Raw genomic sequence first — 13,629 nt, forward strand, 5'->3', positions numbered from 1 at the left:
TATATATCTATATATCACAGTTTCTACATGGCTATGTAGATAGATAGATATCTTACATATATACCAATATCTTGCATATACATGAATTTATATATATATGTATGTATTTAAAAATTAGATCATATTATACTATTTGCATTCTAGTTCTTTTTCTTGGCAATATTTAAGAGACACATGGACAACAACACATAGACATCTTTTCTTGTTAGTACGTTTCCTCCACTTATGTTGGAATTACATACTGACGAAGCCATCATAAATTGAAAATATATTTTGAAAGTGCACTTAATATATTTAATCTACTGAACAGCATAACTTAGCCTAGCCTACTTTAGATGTGCTCAGAACAGTTACAGTAGCCTATGGGTGGGTTAAATCATCTAACACAAAGCTTATTTTATAATAAGATATTGAATGTCTTGTGTAAGTTATGGAATACTGTCCTGAAAGTGAAAAACAGAGTGGTTGTAAATGTATTGGTTGTTTACCTTCAGAATCAGGTGGCTGACTGGAAGCTGCAGCTTGCTGCTGCTGCCCAGGATCATGAAAGAGTCTCATACTGCATATTGTTAGCCTGAGAAAAGATCAAAATTCAAAAGATTCAGAGTTTCTACTGAAGAATGGTTTCTATTGAATGTATATCACTTTTGCCCTTTTTTGTAAGGTTGAAAAATCGTAAGTCAAAGACAGTTTGTGCATCTAATGTATTCTTTTTATTGGGTGAGTGGTAGTTTGTTGTATTACTATATTTCGCTTAAGCATCCCTCACCTAATGGATATTTATATTGTTTCCAGTCTTTCACTAATTTAGGGATTGCTGGGGGTTCCTGGCTGGCTCAGTCGGAAGAGCTTGAGAATCTTGATCTCGTGAGTTTGTGCCCCATGTTGGGTGTAGAGATTACTTAAATGAATAAATAAATAAAAACTTGAAGAAAAAAAATGCAGGCAATGCTGCAGTGAACATCCTTCTACATGCATCTTTGCATATTCATGTTTCTTTGTGATAAATTTCTAGAAACCACACTTCAAGTTGATCAAAATATTTAGGTGCAAAATTGTGTAAGTAGAGCAATACAGTTTGTTAATTCCTATGGTGGCAAAAGAAGGGGATTTCAGACTGAGGTGATTTTAGATATAAGGCCCTGAAACACATGAACATTTCCTTGGTCAAGCTTTGTAGTTTTGTAATCACACTTTTGCAAGGTCAGTTCAAAGCAGCAAATTCCAGTTCAGTGGATCCTGCAAGTCCTTTCTAGTTGCTCTGTAAGTAGTTGCTTCACTTGGCTAAAGTTCACTGTAAATGGTTTGAATCAGGCCAAAGATGCCTAGAATTTAGGTTTTTCCTTCCAGCCCACAGTAGTTATTTTCCCTTCAGCTTTTTTATGAGACCATCAAATATTGGAAGGGACTACCAATTATGTGTCAAGGAGTGAGACAGAGGAAAAATGACACTTTGCTGTTGAGAAATTGTCATTTGTGGGGCAACCGAGTGGCTCAGTCAGTTAAGCGTCCGACTCTTGATCTCAGCTCAGGTCTTGATCTCAGGGTTGTGAGTTCAAGCCCCGCATTGGGCTCCCATGCTGGGCATGGAGCCTACCTAAAAAAAAAAAAAAAAAGAATTGTCATTTGTGAGAAGACAAGCTGATAACATCACTGAACTGGCTTCTTGCTTAGAGGCATCACCAGAAAGGGAAGAACCCCCATGGCTTGGATTTGCTATTCCCTTTAGTTGCTTGAACTTTGCTCTCTCTGTGATCACCTGTGAGATAGTCAGTGCTTTCAGAACCATTTAGTAGGTTCCCCATACCCCAAGTTTTAACTCAACCACTGTTGTCCATGTCTGTGTTGGAGGATTATTTCTGAGAGGGAGGAGAGCTGAAAGAAGTCATCTGGAAGGGTGGCCTCTTGCCTCTGGAATTTCTTTGACAACGTCTCTGAAATGTCACCATCTTTAAGTGGCTCCTGTTGATCTTCAGAATAAAACTTATATTCCTAGCCTAGTAAAATCCTCTGTAGTTGACATATAGATGACCTTTTCAACCATATTTCCTTAGTTCTCCTAAACAAGACCTGTACTCTGGTCATTCCTCAACTTCTCCTCTCTTTCTTGGCTTATGCCATTTTCTCTGCCTGTTAATGCCATTCTTGTGGCTTAAATACCATCACTTCCACCATATCTTCCTTCTTGAACTCCTGTGGCACTTTTACTTTTTTTGTGACACTAATAATTTTCTATTCTGTATTTTCCATGTATCTATCTTACATCTTCTACTACAGTGTAAACACTTTGAGAACAGATTGATATGACCGTGACTGTTCTTTGTATTTCAATGTCCAGGACATTGCCTAATACTCAGTAAGTATTATTATGGAGGTTGATGGGCAGACCAATCCATTCTTCAGCTGAATATTCCTGTGACAGGAAGACTGAAAGAGAAAACCCATTCCACTTTGGGGATAGCCTAAATTATTAGGCCATCTGAATCTATTATCAGAAAAGAGTAAAAAGAAAAAAAAAAGAAAGAAAAGAAAAGAAAAAGAAAGAAAACAGTGCTGTATCCCAGCTACCTGAATATTCAAGTACAATATCTAGAGTCACCCACTTCTACTTACCTTGTGCCCGTTTTCTCACCTGAAGAACTGATCCTATTGGACCAATGACCAGTGGGAAATATGTGGGAAGCCCAGCTTTCTGAAGACAATGCAAACATTTTCCCAGCTCATATTCAGATGTGTGTCCTGATAGGCTAACACCACAGATGAATTCTCTGGTTTTGTAATTTTGTGCTAAAAAACATTCCCATATACCATGAACCTTAAGTTACCTATTTTTTCTTTTTAAGATTTTATTTATTTATTCGACAGAGAGAGAGATAGCGAGAGCAGGAACACAGCAGGGAGAGTGGGAGGGCGAGAAGCAGGTTTCCTGCTGAGCAGGGAGCCGGATGTGGGACTTGATCCCAGGACCCTGGGATCATGACCTGAGCCGAAGGCAGACGCTTAACGACTAAGCCACCCAGGCACCCACCTATTTTTTCTTTACAACTTTTAGAAAGTGTTTTTTTCCATCAATCTTATTTCCATTTTGTTTGAGTTTATGGAACAGTAGCTTAAGAGACCACTCAATGTCTGCTCCTACCCATTCAGTAGCCTGAGCAGTGGGAGCTGCAAATCAGTCTTCAGTGGCAGGCTGAGCACCCAGTCTTCAGTAGGGAACTGCTTAATGGCACAGAGGGCACCTGCACACCTTCAGATCAGTCTGTGGCTTCAGGTTGAGTAGCAGTGAACTCGGAAACTGGAACAGTCCATTCACCCTAAAATTCTTCCTTGGTCACAGTCTTTCAGGAGCAACCTGCTCTTCCTTTTCAGTATTTTCAGGTTCTGTGTAGAAGTTGAGATCAAGCATGACCTTCCATGGGTGTTCACAGGAAATGGTGCCACACATGTGCAGATCTTCCTGGGCCAGCATCCACCACATCAGACGCACTGAGTGATCTCTATTGTTATCGCAAGGGATGGAAATGTCCACATAGCACAGAGGAGAGTCTGTGTTACACAGAGAAATGATAGGCAGGTTAACAGAAGACGCCTCTGTGAGAGGCTGGTGGTCCACCGTAGGATCAGTAACCACTGGAAGTCTGGGCTCCCGGAAGGCTGCCTGGATGTGGTTAGTGAAGGTTCCAGAGTGAACCAGCAGTAGGAGTGGCTCCAGCAGCAGCTGCACACTTCAGCACAGCTCACTGGCCACTATTCCTGGATGATGTGACACTGACATCAGCCAGGTGTTCAGTGTCAACAAAGGCCTGAGCTGCCAGCAGAAGCATCTCTCAGGTTTTCTTGGGATTGATGATGCAGATGCCATCACTTTTCCTTTTGTAGATGTACTATTCCATTTGGAAGTCAAGGTTCGTGCCACCTAAGTGGATTCCTGCTGCAAGGAATTTGAGAACATCCTCCTCCTTCACTTGCAGGACATCAAGGGCTCCAGACACTATGAAAGTTTCCTTTTAAGTGACAACAAGAACCCATAACAATTCCATATGGACCTCTCTCTGGGTAGTGTGGAAGTGCTTAATTTATCTATTTTTAAAAGCACTGTAAAAACCCAGTAGTGCCTACCTAACATCATTCTTTTATAACCTTTAATGTGCTACAAGTTAGCTAAATGTAAAGCTGATGTTTAACCATATGTAGCAAGTGCTTCCTAACCATCATCAAGGCATCTGTGCACTATTAGACTCTATCCACAGTTGACTTGGTCAGGGACACTGTGTGAGGCTGTGAAGAGTGCATGCTGCCCATTTTGGGGATGAGCTATGATATGACCATGGGAATGCTGCCCTCCAGAGCAGTGCAGTGTGTCCTCTGCGTGGCCACAATGCTCTGATGTTCAGGTACATGCATTTCAGGTTTGGAAAACGTATTAGTTTGCTGGGGCTGCTGTAACAAAGTACCACAGACTGGTACTTAAGCAACAAAAGTATATTGTTTCATAGTTCTGGAGACTGGAGTCCAAGATCAAGGTACCTTCAGAGTTCAGTCCTTCTGAGGACTGCAAGGGAGGGATCCCTTTTCCAGGCCCCTCTCCTTAGTTTGTAGATGACCATTTTCTCCCTTGGTCTCTTCACATCACCTTCCCCCTATGCATGTCTTCTCCTCTGTCCAAATTTCCTCTTTTAATAAGGTCTCCATTCATATTGGATTAGGGCCCACCCTAATGCTCTCATTTTAACTCAGTTACTTCTGTAAAGACTCTATTTCCAAATAAGATCACATTTTGAGGTACTGGGAGTTACGACTTCTTTTTGGTGGGAACACAATTCAACCCATAACAACTCCTAACAGATGAAAAGAAAATCTAGTTCTTCATGGGAAAGAGACTGGGTTCAGAATTCCAGCTCTGCTCGTACTAGCTATGTCCAGGTTAGAGAGGAACATGTAGGACTGCATCCCAAGCCACCTTCAATAGCAGCTTGGGCTGGACTGGAATTAAGGGCAGGGTTACAGACAGGAAAGGATAATGTGGTATTAATTAGGAAACTAAGGAAGAATTCATGTTTATGTGTTAGGACAGGCATTACTCCAGATTCTTCTGGTAGCGAACCTATGACAAGGCTAATTTAATTTGACACAATCCACTGCAGGAAGTGTGCATATGTGTAGGTATGAAGAGGGTGGTCTGGATCATTTAAAAAAACTAGGCAGAATAGAACATCTCGAGGAAGAAGCAGACAGCTCAGGAGACTAGTGGAAGCTACACATCCATGGACTATTTGCAAAGATCCTCTGAGTCTCAGAGGCAGCTCAGTCTACCCTGGTTACTGCCACGCAGCCCTGCTCAGCACCCAGGCATCCTACCCCTGTCAGTCTCCACATAGGTACCCTAAGAGCCTCCTGGATTTGAGGATACCCATGCTGCTTTGTGTGCAGAGATGGCTGAGGTCTTTACCGTGAGACCTCAAAATGCCCAGAAATAGAAACATAGTATATAAATCATATATTTTTAAAACACTTAAACATGTTTATATATATAAAATACACAAATACACATTTGTTATATATACATATATAATATATCATACAGAAATATATGTATTATATACACTTAATATATAATACATATATTTAAAATATATAAGTATATATAAATACATGAATATATAACACATTTAAAATATGTATATATTTATATACATATATTTTAAAACATGTTTCAAAAATAAATATATAATTTTTCAATATATTTCAAAATAAAATATATAATTTTATTCTATTTATCTTATTTTTTTTTTAACGTATTTACTTCAGAGATTCATGTGATATGAGAGAGAGGAGAGACATCGGAAGTCATGGAGTGTAAACCATATATAAATTTATATGTAAAAATATATATTTAACCTTCCTTTTCTATTTCAGCAAGCTCCTAATGGTTATCAAGAACTGTTATTGATAAATATTATCAATAAGTATTATCAATAGAGATATTGGGGGAACTGGGGCAAATAGCCAGAATGTACACTACTGGCCTTAGGAGAAAACTTACAAAGGCATAAAGTAGCAGATGTGTGGTTTTCTCCCTTTTCATAGGATTCTGGGACAATACACAGCAATCTAGCATAGCTGGAAATCAGATTCTGGCAAAGAGATTGCCATTCTTGGAATTTGGGGCTTTTAGGATGAATTATTAGGAAAGCATCAGCTCTTCCTTGCTGTTGTTGGTGGCCAGCCGGGATACAACACAATGAAGAGTGGGCTCCAGCTGCATACTGCGAACTCAGCATTTATGGTTGGGGATACCAGCCTCTCCCCTGAAGTGATTAGTGGGCTGGAGTTTGAGAGTTGTGATTGCAGCTGTATGATCTAGCAAGCTACTGGCAGGATTTTCCACGTTAGCATTTAGGCTGGCATGATTGGGGGAGTGGGGTCCAAGACTTGCCACCATTGACCAGGATTAATGCCTTCAGCAATAGGCCATTGCTGAATTTTCATGCAACTTTTTAGAAAGCTAACTTCTTTCCTGGGAGGCCTGCCTTCCCAGGATAAGTCTTGGGCATAACCCTTCCCTCTGAAGGGAAGTGGTATAAGTATAGAGAGCAGAGATAGGTAGGCAGCAGATATTCAACACATTAACCCTTCTGTTCCATCCCTCTGTTTTTACGTACTACAGAGTCAAGGTTTGAATGCGAATGCTTTTATTCCCAGTCCACTGTCTTCGTAACATCCTTCAGCTCTTCATCTTTTTCTTTTTTTCAGGAATGGTTGTGGAGCCTGTGAGAGTTTTTTGGTTTTGATTTATATAATATATATTTTAAGCCAAGGAGGGTTTTTTTGTTTTTGTTTTTTGGCAATAGCAGTTTGTTTTTTGGCAATAGCCCCCCAAGCCCCAAAATAAAGATTTACTCTAAGATGATGAAGTTACCCTCTGATCTTTGTTGGTTTGAGGGAATCTTGAACTCATATGAATACTTTATTCATTTTTTTCCATATTAGGACTTGAATTTTTATCACCTCCTTCAGTTCTTTCTTCTGAAAGAATCAATTCTTGTTTTAAGTTATTAATTAAAAATTGTATGTACTTTGGACCACCTGGTGGCTCAGTTGGTTAAGCATCTGACTCTTGATTTAGGGTTCTGGGATTGAGCCCTGCATGGGGCTCCGTGGGGAATCTGAGGATTCTCCTTTTCATTCTTCCTCACTCCCACTCACGTGTGCACACTCTCCCTCAAATGAATAAATAAATCCTTAAAAAAATTATATATGTTTTAGGCCATGTGTCATGGATTTCCAGTTTTATTGCTTTTTTTTTTAAGATTTTATTTATTTATTTGAGAGAGAGAGAATGAGAGAGAGTGAGTACATGAGAGGGGGGAGGGTCAGAGGGAGAAGCAGACTCCCTGCCAAGCAGGGAGCCCGATGCGGAACTCGATCCCGGGACTCCAGGATCATGACCTGAGCCAAAGGCAGTTGCTTAACCAACTGAGCCACCCAGGCGCCCCCAGTTTTATTGCCTTTGTTTGGTGTTTTGCTTCTTGCCAATGCTCGATAGTCACTCATAATTCCACCAAACTGTTTGCCATAAGTGAAAATAACTACCTTTGTTAGCTTGGAATAAAGAATTGCAAAATTAAATTGCACATTGTGTGCCATTCCTGAAACTGAAATATATATATTTTATAAATATGTAGAATTGTGTAGGAAGGTACCCAAAGCCATGCTTTTGGTTGAAACACAATGTTTTTGATCCATAAGGAGTGAAAGAATCTCCCAGAACCCCTATAATTGCACGGCGGCCAATTTCTACTATTTTTATCCAGACCACAGACTTATGTGGCAAAACTACCTTGGGAATACAATCTAAGATAAGTCACCTTTGGGGCGGAGCAAGATGGCGGAGGAGTAGGAGACCTGGATTTCGTCTCCTCTCAGGAATTCAGCTGGATAGGGATCAAACCATTCTGAACACCTACAAACCCAACAGGAGATCAAAGAAAAGAAGAGCAACAAATCTCTCATCAGAAAAGCGATCACTTTCTGGAAGGTAGGATGTGCGGAGAAGGGAATCCGAGGCGATATTCGGGAGGATAGACGGCGGGGGAGGGGCCTCCGTCGGCCGCTTCTGGCAAGTGATAGAGCCACGGAGCACAAAATCGGAACTTTTAAAAGTCTGCTCCGCCGAGGGACGTCACTCTGGTGGCTAAGCGGGGGGTGGAACCCTCCGGGACAGTGTGGTCTCAGGACCCTATGGGTCACAGAAAGACCGGGGGTGCCTGAGGGCGGCAGAGCTCCCAGGTATCGGAGCGGGGAAGCCGGCTGCAGAGGCGGAGCCCAGGCGCGGGCTCTCAGCTCGGGGTTGCCATAAACCGTGATCCGCGGCACAGCCGGGCCACTGCTCCTCCAGCAGGGACCCAACAAGCGGCAGATCCGGGGGAGACTCACCTTCCTCCCCCGGGAGGAGCCGCGCGGGAGTGCACCGCAGGGATCTGCTGGGTTTGGAGACTCCAGACCGGGTCGGGTGCCAGAGATAGAAACGCGCGGTCACAGGCCGGTTGAGCACGGAGTGCAGCTGCAGACTGGGGAGACGGGAGTGACTGACGGCTTTTCTCTGGGGGCTCACTGAGAAGCGGGGCCCCGAGTTCTCGGCTCCTCCGGGGCGGAGATTGGGAGGCCGCCATTTTCACTCTCCGCCTCCAAAGCTGAAGGGAAAGCTCGCAGGGAACAAAAGCCCCGGAGAGCAAACCCGAGCAGATTACTTAGCCGGGAGGGGGCAAGGGCGGGGCTATTCCGCCTCTGGCAGAGACATTTGGAAACCACGGCAACAGGCCCCTCCCAAGAAGATCAGCGAGAACAGCCAGCCAAGACCAAGTTTACCGATCAATGAGAACAGCAGAACTCCAGCGCTAAGGGACTACTGCACATAGAATTCACGGCTTTTTTACCATGATTCCTTAGTCTTTTAAAGTTAATTTTTTTTTAACTGTTTTTTTGTCTTTTTATTTCTTTTTGAATTTTTCTTTTTCCCTTTTTCAAACAACATCTTATCAATCCCTTTTTTAAAAACAAAACATTTTTATTTTTCATTTTTAGAGTCATATTCTATCCCTTCATAGTAGTTACCCGTATTTTTGGCTTATATATATAAGTTGTTCTCTCTTTAAAATTTTGAGATAGTTTCTTCTAACAGATTAAAATATACCCTAAATCTCTAGTATATGGTGTTTTCTATTCCCCTGCCTGATCACATCCTCTCCCTTTTTTTTTCTTTTTCTTTTTTCTTTTTTTAAATCCTCTTTCTTTTTTCAAACAACTTCTTATCAATTCCTTTTATAAAATTTTTTATAATTTCCATTTTTACAGTCATTTTCCATCCCTTCATCATATCAACCCTTATTTTTGTACATATATAAGTTTTTCTTTCTTTAAAATTTTGGGAGACACTTTCTTCTAAAAGACCAAAATACACCCCAAATCTAGTGTGTGGCACTGATCTATATACCATATAGATCATAGTTGATCACATTCTGGTTTTTCTTTTGTTGTTGTTGTTTTGTTTTGTTTGTTTTTGTTTTTATCTTTATCTTTTTCTTTTTTTTTCTTTTTCTTTTTTCTCTCTTTCCCCTTCTTATCCCACTGCTTCAGGTCTTTTCTGATTTGTTTAGAGTATATTTTCTGGGGACGTGGTTACTCTGCTAGCATTTTGTTTTCTCATTAATCTATTCTCCTCTGCACAAAATGACGAGACGGAAAAAATCACCTCAACAAAAAGAACAAGAGGCAGTACCGACGGCCAGGGACCTACTCAATACGGACATTAGTACGATGTCAGATCTAGAGTTCAGAATCATCACTTTAAAGATACTAGCTGGGCTTGAAAAAAATATGGAAGTTATTAGAGAAACTCTTTCTGGAGAAGTTTAAAAGAGCTAAAATCCAACCAAGTAGAAATCAAAAAGGCTATTAATGAGGTGCAATCAAAAATGGGGGCGCTAACTGCTAGAATAAATGAGGCAGAAGAGAGAATCAGTAATATAGAAGATGAAATGCTGGAAAATAAAGAAGCTGAGAAAAAGAGAGATAAACAACTACTGGATCATGAGGGCAGATTTCGAGAGATAAGCGATACCATAAGACGAAACAACATTAGAATAATTGGGATCCCAGAAGAAGAAGAAAGAGAGAGAGGGGCAGAAGGTATAATGGAGCAAATTATAGCAGAGAACTTCCCTAATTTGGGGAAAGAAACAGGCATGAAAATCCAGGAAGCACAGAGAACCCCTCTCAAAATCAATAAAAATAGGTCAACTCCCCGACATCTAATAGTAAAACTTACGAGTCTCATAGACAAAGAGAAAATCCTGAAAGCAGCTCGGGAGAAGAGATATGTAACCTACAATGGTAGAAACATTAGATTGGCAACAGACCTATCCACAGAGACCTGGCAGGCCAGAAAGGACTGGCAGGATATATTCAGAGCACTAAATGAGAAAAATATGCAGCCAAGAATACTCTATCCAGCTAGGCTGTCATTGAAAATTGAAGGAGAGATAAAAAGCTTCCAGGACAAACAAAAACTAAAGGAATTTGCAAACACAAAACCAGCCCTACAGGAAATCTTGAAAGGGGTCCTCTAAGCAAAGAGAGACCCTAAAAGCAACATAGACCAGAAAGGAACACAGACAATATACGGTAACAGTCACCTTACAGGCAATACAATGGCACTAAATTCCTATCTTTCAATAGTTACCTTGAATGTAAATGGGCTAAATGCCCCAATCAAAAGACACAGGCTAACAGACTGGATTAAAAAACAAGATCCATCAATATGCTGTCTGCAAGAGACTCATTTTAGACCCAAAGACACCCCCAGATTGAAAGTGAGGGGGTGGAAAACCATTTACCATGCTAATGGACACCAAAAGAAAGCTGGGGTGGCAATCCTTATATCAGACAAATTAGATTTTAAACCAAAGACTGTAATAAGGGATGAGGAAGGACACTATATCCTACTTAAAGGATCTATCCGACAAGAAGATCTAACAATTGTAAATATCTATGCCCCTAACATGGGAGCAGCCAATTATATAAGGCAATTAATAACAAAAGCAAAGAAACACATCGACAACAATACAATAATAGTGGGGGACTTTAACATCCCCCTCACTGAAATGGACAGATCATCTAAGCAAAAGATCAACAAGGAAATAAAGACTTTAAATGACACACTGGACCAAATGGACTTCACAGACATATTCAGAACATTCCACCCCAAAGCAACGGAATACACATTCTTCTCTAGTTCCCATGGAACATTCTCCAGAATCGATCACATCCTAGGTCATAAATCAGGTCTCAACCGGTACCAAAAGATTGGGATCATTCCCTGCCTATTTTCAGACCACAATGCTTTGAAACTAGAACTCAATCCCAAGAGGAAAGTCGGAAAGAACTCAAATACATGAAGGCTAAAGAGCATCCTACTGAAGAATGAATGGGTCAACCAGGAAATTAAAGAAGAATTAAAAAAATTCACGGAAACCAATGAAAACGAAAACACAACTATTCAAAATCTTTGGGATGCAGCAAAGGCAGTCCTAAGAGGCAAGTATATAGCAATACAAGCCTTTCTCAAGAAACAAGAAAGGTCTCAAGTACACAACCTAAACCTACACCTAAAGGAGCTGGAGAAAGAACAGCAAATAAAACCTAAACCCAACAGGAGAAGAGAAATCATAAAGATCAGAGCAGAAATCAATGAAATAGAAACTAAAAGAACAGTACAACAGATCAACGAAACTAGGAGCTGGTTCTTTGAAAGAATTAACAAGATTGATAAACCCCTGGCCAGACTTATCAAAAAGAAAAGAGAAATGACCCAAATCAACAAAATCATGAATGAAAGAGGAGAGATCACAACCAACACCAAAGAAATACAAACAATTATAAGAACATATTATGAGCAACTCTATGCCAGCAAATTAGATAACCTGGAAGAGATGGATGCATTCCTAGAGATGTATCAACTACCAAAACTGAACCAGGATGAAATAGAAAACCTGAACAGACCTATAACCACTAAGGAAATTGAAGCAGTCATCAAAAATCTCCCAAAAAACAAAAGCCCAGGGCCAGATGGCTTCCCAGGGGAATTCTACCAAACATTTCAAGAAGAATTAATACCTATTCTTCTGAAACTGTTCCAAAAAATCGAAACGGAAGGAAAACTTCCAAACTCATTTTATGAGGCCAGCATTACCTTGATCCCCAAACCAGACAAAGACCCCATCAAAAAGGAGAATTACAGACCAATATCCCTGATGAACATGGATGCAAAAATTCTCACCAAAATACTAGCCAATAGGATCCAACAGTACATTAAAAGGATTATTCACCATGACCAAGTGGGATTTATCCCTGGGCTGCAAGGTTGGTTCAACATCCGCAAATCAATCAATGTGATACAGTACATTAACAAAGGAAAGAACAAGAATCATATGATCCTCTCAATAGATGCAGAAAAAGCTTTTGACAAAGTACAGCATCCTTTCTTGATCAAAACTCTTCAGAGTATAGGGATAGAGGGTACATACGTCAATATCATAAAAGCCATCTATGAAAAACCTACAGCAAATATTATTCTCAATGGGGAAAAACTGAGAGCTTTCCCCCTAAGGTCAGGAACGCGGCAGGGATGTCCACTATCACCACTGCTATTCAACATAGTATTGGAAGTCCTAGCCACAGCAATCAGACAACAAAAAGAAATCAAAGGCATCCAAATTGGCAAAGAAGAAGTCAAACTCTCACTCTTTGCAGATGATAGGATACTTTATGTGGAAAACCCAAAAGACTCCACCCCAAAACTGCTAGAACTCATACAGGAATTCAGTAAAGTGGCAGGATATAAAATCAATGCACAGAAGTCAGTGGCATTCCTATATACCAACAACAAGACAGAAGAAAGAGAAATTAAGGAGTCGATCCCATTTACAATTGCACCCAAAACCATAAGATACCTAGGAATAAATCTAACCAAAGAGACAAAGGATCTGTACTCAGAAAACTCTAAAATACTCATGAAAGAAATTGAGGAAGACACAAAGAAATGGAAAAACGTTCCATGCTCATGGATTGGAAGAACAAATATTGTGAAGATGTCAATGCTACCTAGAGCAATCTACACCTTCAATGCAATCCCCATCAAAATACCATCCACTTTTTTCAAAGAAATGGAACAAATTATCCTAAAATTTGTATGGAACCAGAAAAGACCCCGCATAGCCAGAGGAATATTGAAAAAGAAAAGCAAAGCCGGCGGCATCACAATTCCGGACTTCAAGCTCTATTACAAAGCTGTCATCATCAAGACAGCATGGTACTGGCACAAAAACAGACACATAGATCAATGGAACAGAATAGAGAGCCCAGAAATGGACCCTCAACTCTATGGTCAACTCATCTTCAACAAAGCAGGAAAGAATGTCCAATGGAACAAAGACAGTCTCTTCAACAAATGGCGTTGGGAAAATTGGATAGACATGCAGAAGAATGAAACTGGACCACTTCCTTACACCACACACAAAAATAGACTCCAAATGGTTGAAAGACCTCAATGTGAGACAGGAGTCCATCAAA

The 13,629-nt window shown here is 40.5% G+C and overlaps 1 pseudogene; it reads right to left on the reverse strand.

Moving 5' to 3' along the window:
* Nucleotides 1-3,028: 3,028 nt before the first annotated feature.
* The window catches only part of LOC123862987 (small ribosomal subunit protein uS2-like), a 30,163-nt pseudogene continuing 19,562 nt past the window's right edge, over nt 3,029-13,629 (reverse strand).

Source organism: Mirounga angustirostris, unplaced genomic scaffold, assembly GCF_029215605.1.
Source record: "Mirounga angustirostris isolate CCGP_5_RB_7025 unplaced genomic scaffold, mMirAng1.0.hap1 SCAF_1, whole genome shotgun sequence".
Classification (NCBI taxonomy): Eukaryota; Metazoa; Chordata; class Mammalia; order Carnivora; family Phocidae; genus Mirounga; species Mirounga angustirostris.